The following is an 8,985-nucleotide window of genomic DNA, read 5'->3' on the forward strand; positions in this document are numbered from 1 at the left end:
AACAGATCTGAAAATCATTTGAGTTGGCATCAGCCAGAGTGGACAGATCTCACTTAATTCAGGAATCATTCAGTAAAGTCACTAGAAGGTTCATAGCTTAGCAATGCGACAAATAGACCCGACTATATTGGAGCTGCAGACCTGCCCTGAAAAGCCTTCAAAACAAACCTCAAGAGGATCAATCTGATCTTCAAGCAACTTAACTGCCTGCCAAAACAAAACCATCACTCTTTAAAGAAATACAACAAAATCAAGCACTCAACAAAGAAAATTCACACTGCTCAGTTTCCAAAGAAAATAACTATTCGAAATGCAAAAGCAGAATATTGTGACTCAAAACCATGAAGAAAATCAGTCAATGGACACAGATCTAGAAATGACAGATTTGATGGGGAATTTTCAGACAAGGATGTAACACAACAATTATAAATGTTACAACTATGTATAAGTATTTAAAAGGAAACATGAACATATGAAGAGAGGAATGGAACATATAAGTAAAATTAACATAGATCATCTGGAGATTAAAATGCATTATTTGAAATGAAAAGTTCACTGAATGGCATTAAGAGCGGATTAAATACTGCAAAAGAAAATATCAATGGACTTGAAGACATAACAGTTGAAATTATCCTAATGAAGTACAAAAAGAAGAAAAAAATAAGACAAAATACCCATACCTCAGTAACCAGTAGGACAATATCACACTGTCTAACGTATGTGTAGTTAGAACTCCAGAAAGGAGGAGGGGAAGAATAAAAACAAATTTGAATATATAAATGGCTGAATGTTTTCCAAATTTTGTAAAAATTATAAATCTACAGATAAAGACACTGAATAAATGGTTTAAGCATATAGTCGAAGCAGTCTAAACACACCAGAGAACCGTCATAATCTATCTCTCAAAACCAGTGACAAGGAGGATATCTTTTCAAAAAGCCATAGAGAAAAAAAAATGCCATATGGAGGAACAAAGGTAAGATTTATACAGACTTCTTTATTTTTTTTAAGTTTTTTTGATGTGGACAATTTTTAAAGTCTTTATTGAATTTGTTACAGTATTGCTTCTATTTTATGTTTTGGTTTTTTGGCCACGAGGCACATGGGATCTTAGCTCTCCGACCAGGGATCGAACCCGCACCCCCTGCATTGGAAGGTGAAGTCTTAACCACTGGACTGCCAGGGAAGTCCCTATGCAGACTTCTTATCAGAAACAATGCAAGCCAGATGACAATAAAATGGACATTTTTAAAGTGCCAGCCTAGAATTTTAAATCCAGGGAAAATGAAATTTTAAAATGAAGTGAAAGTAAGTATTTTTCAGACAAAGCCTGAGAAAATTTGTTGCCAGAGACCTTCAGTCCAAGAAATGTAAATCCAATTATTCAGGAAAAAGGAAAATAATACCAGATAGAAACTTGAAGCTACCCAAAGGAATGAAGAAAGTTGAAAATAATAAGTATGAGGATAAAATGTAAAAATCATTTTTCACATATTTTTAAGATAACTATTTTAAAAACTAACATGAATGTATTGTGGAGTTTATAATATGTGTTGAAGTAAATATATGACAACAATAACATGAAGGACAGGAAGGGAAACACAGAAGTATATTATTCTAAAGTTCTTGTATTATATATGAAGAAGTATAATATTATTTAAAGGTAGACTATGTTAAGTTAAAGATGCATATTGTAAACCCTAGAGCAAACACCCACACACATATATACATACACACAAGAGGTACAGCTAGTAAGCCAATAGTGGGGAGAAAAGAGAATACCACAAAATATTCAATTAAAAAAAGGTAGAGAAAGAGGAAAATATGAAAAAAGAACAAAGAAAATATAAAGAGAAAACAAAGAGAAAAATGTAGATTTAAACCCAACTATATAAATAATTACATTAAATGCAAGTGATCTAAATTGTCCAATTAAAAGGCAGAGGATGTCAGACTGAATGAAAAAGCATAAGCCGGGACTTCCCTGGTGACACTGTGGTTAAGAATACACCTGCAGGGGACACAGGTTCGAGCCCTGGTCCAGGAAGATCCCACATGCCACAGAGCAACTAAGCCTGTGAGCCACAACTACTGAGCCCGTGCACCTAGAGCCCATGCTCTGCAACAAGGGAAGCCACCGCAATGAGAAGCCCACATACCACAATGAAGAGTAGCCCCTGCTTGCTGCAACTAAAGAAATCCTGTGCACAGCAATGAAGATCCAACGCAGCCAAAAAGAATAAAATAATTTTTAAAAATTAAAAATAAGAGCTTCTAGGAAAAAAAAAGCATAACCCAAGAGCATATACCATCTAGAAGAAAGCAACATTAAATATAAAATCAAAGATAAGTTAAAACTAAAATGATGTTAAAAAGATATATGATGCAAATACTAACAAAAAGAAAACTGGAGTGCCTATGTCAATATCACAAGGAATATAGCCAAGGATAAAGAGCCACGTTTCATAATGATAAAAGGGTCACTTTCTCAAGAAACATAATAGTCCCAATTCCTAAAAGCAGAGTTTTACAATACAGGAAGCAAAACACGAACAGAAAGGAGAAAATGAACACATAATTATAGGTAGAAATTTCAACATATGTTTCTCAATTGTCTTAATTTGAGAAATTAAGAAATTTGACAAACTTCTCAATTTGTCTTAATTGACAAAATAAGTAGACTAAAAAATTCAATAAAAATAACAGAGGACTTGACCAACACTTGAACCAACTTGAAATAACTGACATTTACAGAACATTCCACTCCACTCAGTAGCATGTACTCAGAGAACTTATAATGTTCTCTGACCACAAAAAAATGAATAAATCAACAATAAAAAAATTAATTGGTAAATATCAAAATGTATTAAAATCAAACAAAATGCTTGAAAATAATCCATCGATCAAATAAAAATCATAACAATTTTTTAAATATCTTGAAATGAATGACAATGCAAACACATATAAATATACGGCATGCAACTAAAACAGTGCTAATTGGGAAATTCCTAGTTTTAAACACTTATATTAGAGAAGAAGAAAGGTATAAAATAAATTATCTAAACTTTCACCTTAAGGAGCTAGAGAAAGAGCAAATTTAAACTAAGAAGGTAAAAAAGGAAAAAATAAAAATAAAAGCAGAAACCGATGGCATAGAAAATGGATAAAAATAGAGAAAAATCAATGAAAAGATGATTGTTTTAAAAGATCATTAGCAGTAGCATCAATTACCATGAAATATTCAGGGAGAATTTAAACAAAATATGTGCAAAACCTGTACACTGAAAAATACAAAACTTTTTATTTTTAAGAAGGAATAAAAACATTTTATCTGTGTATTAAGAATCACACACAAGTTACCTTTACAGTTCAAATTACTATATAGAAATCATTTGGGTTTTATAGTTTCAGTTAAATTCTGACCTGAGATTACAATATTGTTTTTCTAAAAAAAAAAGTTGTTACATTAATTCAGTATTTTAAGCATACCAAATTGAGATACATAAGTTCAAACTTCAGATTTATGGCAGTCTTCAAATACAACGCAGATATTTCTTAAAGTTACCGTATCATTCACATGTCTTACTTGCAACTCTGAGCTGTTATACACAGAATAGCTCTCCTATAAATATGGCAAAATCAACATGCCATGAAGCTCAAAGTTGTATAGTCAGGCCAATGACTCAAAGTTGTACCATCTCTTAAAAGATTTGGCATTTCTGGACCAAAAAGCACAACAAGTAAAGAAGGTTAGGAACAATTCCTCCTCCTTATTACAGTTAAAAAAAGTTGCATGGGGCTTCCCTGGTGGTGCAGTGGTTGAGAGTCCGCCTGCCAATGTAGGGGACACAGGTTTATACCCCAGTCCGGGAAGATCCCACATGCCGCAGAGCGGCTGGGCCTGTGAGCCATGGCCACTGAGCCTGCGCGTCCGGAGCCTGTGCTCCGCAACGGGAGAGGCCACAACACTGAGAGGCCCGCTTACCACACACACACACAAAAAAGTTGCATGGTAGCTTGGAATTTTGCATAAAACCCCACATTACACCTTGGAAAAGTCCAAGGGTAATTAGAACAACAGATTGGGGTCCTTTTTCTTTAAAATTAATAGAACCCACAAAATTCAAATGGGAATTAATCAAATCAAAAATATTAAGCACCTACTGGTTTAAGAGATTGAAATTTATTAGAGACTCGTGACCAATTTCCTTCTACCTTGAAATCAAGGTGTAAAAACCAACTATTAAGTGCATTCCAAACTTCTCCTATTAGCACAGGTAGAATTTTCTGTCCATTGCCACCAAAGTGAAGTCACATTTCCTCTTGGTAGACAGAAATTCCACATCTGAACATAGAGTAAGTTAGGAAAAAATGATCCCTGTTGTTTATTACTATTGTGATTCTGAGATCTAGGATAACAAATATACTAGCAGTGAACAACGCAAATTCCTGGCAACAACTGTCAGGTTAGTGACTCTAACTCACTTCCCCCAATCACCATAAAATCTTAGCATGAAAAGAATTAAAACTACACTAAGCTGAACAAATAGGAAATAACAAGAAGCTAATAGCTAAAACAAAACAAACCCTAAGTTTGAAATCACTGCAATTGAGAAATTGAAAATAGGTGTGCTTCACCGCACCCCACCTCACAATTTTCAATTTAAATAATATTCCATGCAAAGGAGCATCAGGTTTCTGGATATAGATGTAGCCCTTCTTTAAGATTTAGTGAGCTGCAGAGTTTTCTGCAATTTTATTTCCCTCCCCCAAAGTTTATTCAAGGTACTTAACAGAATCTTCCATTTCAGCCAAAAGATATGTGATTCAAAGATTTACTAAGGTACTCTATGCATTCTATCTGTACAGAAACAGCTATTAATTATTACAATTGGTTTATGCAGGATGAACATTTTTGGTGTTAAAATTGTTAAACGTCATGCTTACTGCACATCAACTCTCCATAATGAATCTCAACTTCACAATGATTTACCAAACATTTTACTTAAATTACTAATTAAATAACTGAAAAATATACTGAGCCAAACTAAACTTAAATGGGCTATAAAGGAAAATAACCTTCTAAACAGTCCATATACACATCTCTTTCGAAACTGCCTTTGCTAGCTAGCCCCTTTCCCAAAGTTTTAGTCTGAAAAAACAGTAAAATCTACACAAAATTTTATTGCAATCATACAAGGGTAACATTAGGTCAAATACAACAAATACTATGATGCAATTTTACATTCATTAAACTACAGTTCAAAGCACAAATTTACACATTCTAAATACACTAAACATACCTAATGAAGTCACACTGGTCTTCCACTGACATTTGGTATATCTGGGTGAAAGACATTAACTTTACAAGACTTTTTAACACGAATCCTTAGTATAAAAACTGTGTCCTTGTATGTAAACGTTTTAATGAGGAACCCAATTAATGGGCTTCCATCTCCACTAAGTCATCCTTTTTTTTTTTTGCGGTACGCGGGCCTCTCACTGTTGTAACCTCTCCCATTGCAGAGCACAGGCTCCGGACGCGCAGGCTCAGCGGCCATGGCTCACGGGCCCAGCCGCTCCGCGGCATGTGGGATCTTCCCGGACTGGGGTACGAACCTGTGTCCCCTACATTGGCAGGCGGACTCTCAACCACTGTGCCACCAGGGAAGCCAAAGTCATCCATTTTGTTGCATATTTTATTTTAAACGCTTAAGGGGTAGGGCAAACTGGTAAGTTTAAATGTGGATACATTCTCTTCATCTCAATTACCCCCAGTGAATTATAGATGAGAGCTAATTTTGTCTGGTCCCAAATAGCTATTACTAGTAGCTTTTGTTTCCAAGAGAATTAACTGAATAAGATTGTTCAAATTTTTTCCACACTGGAATGTAGACCGGACAAGCTTAACCTGCAACTTCAGATCTAAAAAAGCGTTAATGCCTGCTAAAGCTTCAGTGGAAAAGCTGTCTTCTTGGCTCAACTGAATGCAAGAAGGCACAAAGAAGAAGTTCTTCATCATTGTGTCTGAAGTAATTCCAGAATCTTGCATCTCATACCAATCACCATATGACATCATATAATAAATAGCTGGCCTCTGAAAATCATTAAAAGCAGATGGTTCGTGAAAGAATCTGCTCCCATGTTATCAAAGATAAGCCAATCTCCCACATTCAGCTCAGGAAGAAGGCAGTTTTCCACAATTTGATCAAGCTCATCACAGGATGGACCCCAAAGGCTGCTTGTAAACAGAGGCTCATCTTCCTTGTATTTCTTGTGAAGCTCTGGAATGGTATTTAAGTCCTCAGACAGTTTACTTGCAAAAGAACCATAAACACCATCGTTCATATAATACATGAAGGTTGGTTCATCACTTCCGGTTTTTCCTACTCCAGAGGAAAACTTATTTTCAACAACTTTCTTTGCAATGATATTAACTGCAAGTGTAAATGCAGAAGACACATAGTAGCTTCCGGGTTCAGAAATTATCTTAGTGTCAGATCCTTCAGGAAAGTAGACATCCAACAAAGGGCTGATAACATGATTAACCTCTTCCAATCGATATTCGGTTCCTGTGAAGCCAATGTCTAACATGTTCATTGCGAAGCCAAATTCTCCAGCCATATCAAATACACATCGAGCATCAGATAGAGCATGTACATATACTTGAGATTCTTTGCAAGCACTTGAAACATGAAATTTAACCCCAATAATTTGGACATCAAGTTCCTTAGCACATTCCAAAAGATGCCTACAGTTCTTCAGGGTAGTGCCAAACTTTGTTACCCTCTTCACCTCCAATATTATCTTCTGTTGCCATATGTAGTAAGACCTTGGCATTTGGGTGATCATGTGCAATTGTCTTCAATTTGACTTCATGGCCACATGTCATGATATTCACTCCAACTTTTGCCACATACTTTATCTGAGACACTTGCTTGCAAGGACTTATGTAAATGATGTTTTCTGGACATACACCCAATTCTTGCACTAAAGCCATTTCAGTTTTACTGGAACAAGCAAATCCAGTTCCAAGAGCTGCCCAAATGTCAAGTACAGCTGGAGTGGAGTTGCACTTTACCGTGTAGAATGGCTTTATCTGGGCCACTATGTTCTGCCACTGACTGTGTTTCTTCACAATCTTTCCAAGATCTCCCACAAAAAAATGCATTTTTCCCTGTCAGGGTATGTTCATAAACATAGTTATCAGCAACATTTCCAAGGTTTGTTCCTTCAGCCAACGGGCCAACGGAGTAGTTTGCATCGTCAATAAATCCTTTCATCTCAGCCATATTCCACAAAGCCGAAAGTCGTAAACCAGGAAAAACAAGAGACGGGCCACCAAGCCTTACATCTGGGTCCTTAGAATATGCAACAAAATGGACAAGTTAGGAGATGGAACCCGCCTATCATCATCTAGCTTCCCAAGGTGGCTCAGCGTTGAAGTCGAACTGCTCTCTATACAGCACTTCTCCTAGGCCCTCTGGGTAGTTGTATACTTGGTCAGAAATTCGCCGTGAGATAATGGCCCAAAGAGTCGGGTAAAGCGTCTTCTCTTTTTAGGCAGAATTTTAAAAGAGGGATGTGGTTACCTTGAGCAGAAATACCCAAGGCCGCCTGGGCCATAGGTTTCGGGGACGACGTTGGGGGAAAAGCGCGGCACCGACACCAGCTGTGCAGCAGTGGTGGCGGCGGCCGAAGGAGAGAAACAGAACAACAGTGCGGGGAGAAGAAAGGCGAGGGCTGGGTGCGGAGAGGATTCAGCCTCGTCACACCGCAGAGCAGAGAGCGAGAAAGGATGAGAAAAGGCAGAGAAGGCGAAAAAACGAAACACTGCAACCGAGTGAGGAGCCACAGAGTGTGGGGAATACAAAACATTTTTGAGTAAATTAAAGTAGACCTAAATAATTGGAAAGATATCCGATATTCATAGATTGGAATTAACATCTTAAAAATACTATTTCTAAGATGTTAATTCTGCTTAAATTAATATGTAGATCCAGATTGGGATTCTGATGAAAATGCCAGCAGGCTCTCTTGCAGAACTTGACAAGTTGACTTTAAAATTGATATGTAACTTCAGAGAAATTAAAATATCCAAAACAATTTTGAAAAAGAATTAGGTTGGAAAACTTAAAGTAAGGGATTTCAAGACTCACTGTAAAGCTACAGTAATCAAGACTGTGGTTTGGGTATAAGGATAATCATATAAACCAACAGAACTGAATTGAGGGTCCAGAAATAGATCCATACTTACATGGGTCAGTTATCACTATTGACAGAAGTGTCAAGGGAATACAGTGGGGAAAAGAGTTGTTTCAACAAGTGCTACTGAAACAGCTGGATATCCATACAGAAAAGAATGAACCTCAACCCTTCCCTCACATCATATATACCAAAAACTAACTTGATATGGGTCATACACTTAAATGTAAGAGCTAAAACTATGAAACTTCTAGAGGAAAAGATAGAGGAGAAAATTTTTGTGACCTTGGGATAGGCAAAGATTTCTTAGAGAGGATACAAAAAAGCATGAACCGTTAAAAAATAAACTGACCTTCATCAAAAATAAAAACTTCTGCTCTTCGAAAGACACCATCATAAAAATGAAAAGCCACACAAGAAAAAATTCATAATACATATGTGTGACAAAGGGCCAATATACAGAATATTCCAGGAATGTCTTCCGGCCAATAATGTCTTCCAACAAACAACCAATTTTTTAAATGGCAATACATTTGCACAGATACTTCACAAAATAAGATATAAAATCTCAAATACGTGAAAATATGTTTAAGAGCATTTATCTCAAAGAAAATTTAATTTAAAACTACAATGAGATACCGCTACACATCCATTAGAATGGCAAACATTTTAAAGACTGACTATATTAGACCAACTCTATTAGTTGTTAGGCTATGGAGCAACAGAAATTCTCATACATGGCTAGGGTTAGATAGAATGTTTCAACCACTTTGGAAATAG

At 36.3% G+C, this 8,985-nt stretch overlaps 1 pseudogene across 1 annotated transcript in view; it reads right to left on the bottom strand.

The window, feature by feature from the left end:
• LOC309973920 (antizyme inhibitor 1-like) overlaps positions 1–7,283 on the bottom strand; it is a 141,439-nt pseudogene extending 134,156 nt beyond the window's left edge. Inside the window, exon 1 of the transcript in view lies at positions 5,912–7,283. The product of the transcript in view is annotated as an antizyme inhibitor 1-like (transcript). The remainder of the gene's footprint in view (positions 1–5,911) is intronic.
• Between the last annotated feature and the right edge of the window lie 1,702 nt (positions 7,284–8,985).

The sequence above is a fragment of the Leucopleurus acutus genome (genome assembly GCF_964270905.1).
Source record: "Leucopleurus acutus genome assembly, chromosome: 2".
Classification (NCBI taxonomy): domain Eukaryota; kingdom Metazoa; phylum Chordata; class Mammalia; order Artiodactyla; family Delphinidae; genus Leucopleurus; species Leucopleurus acutus.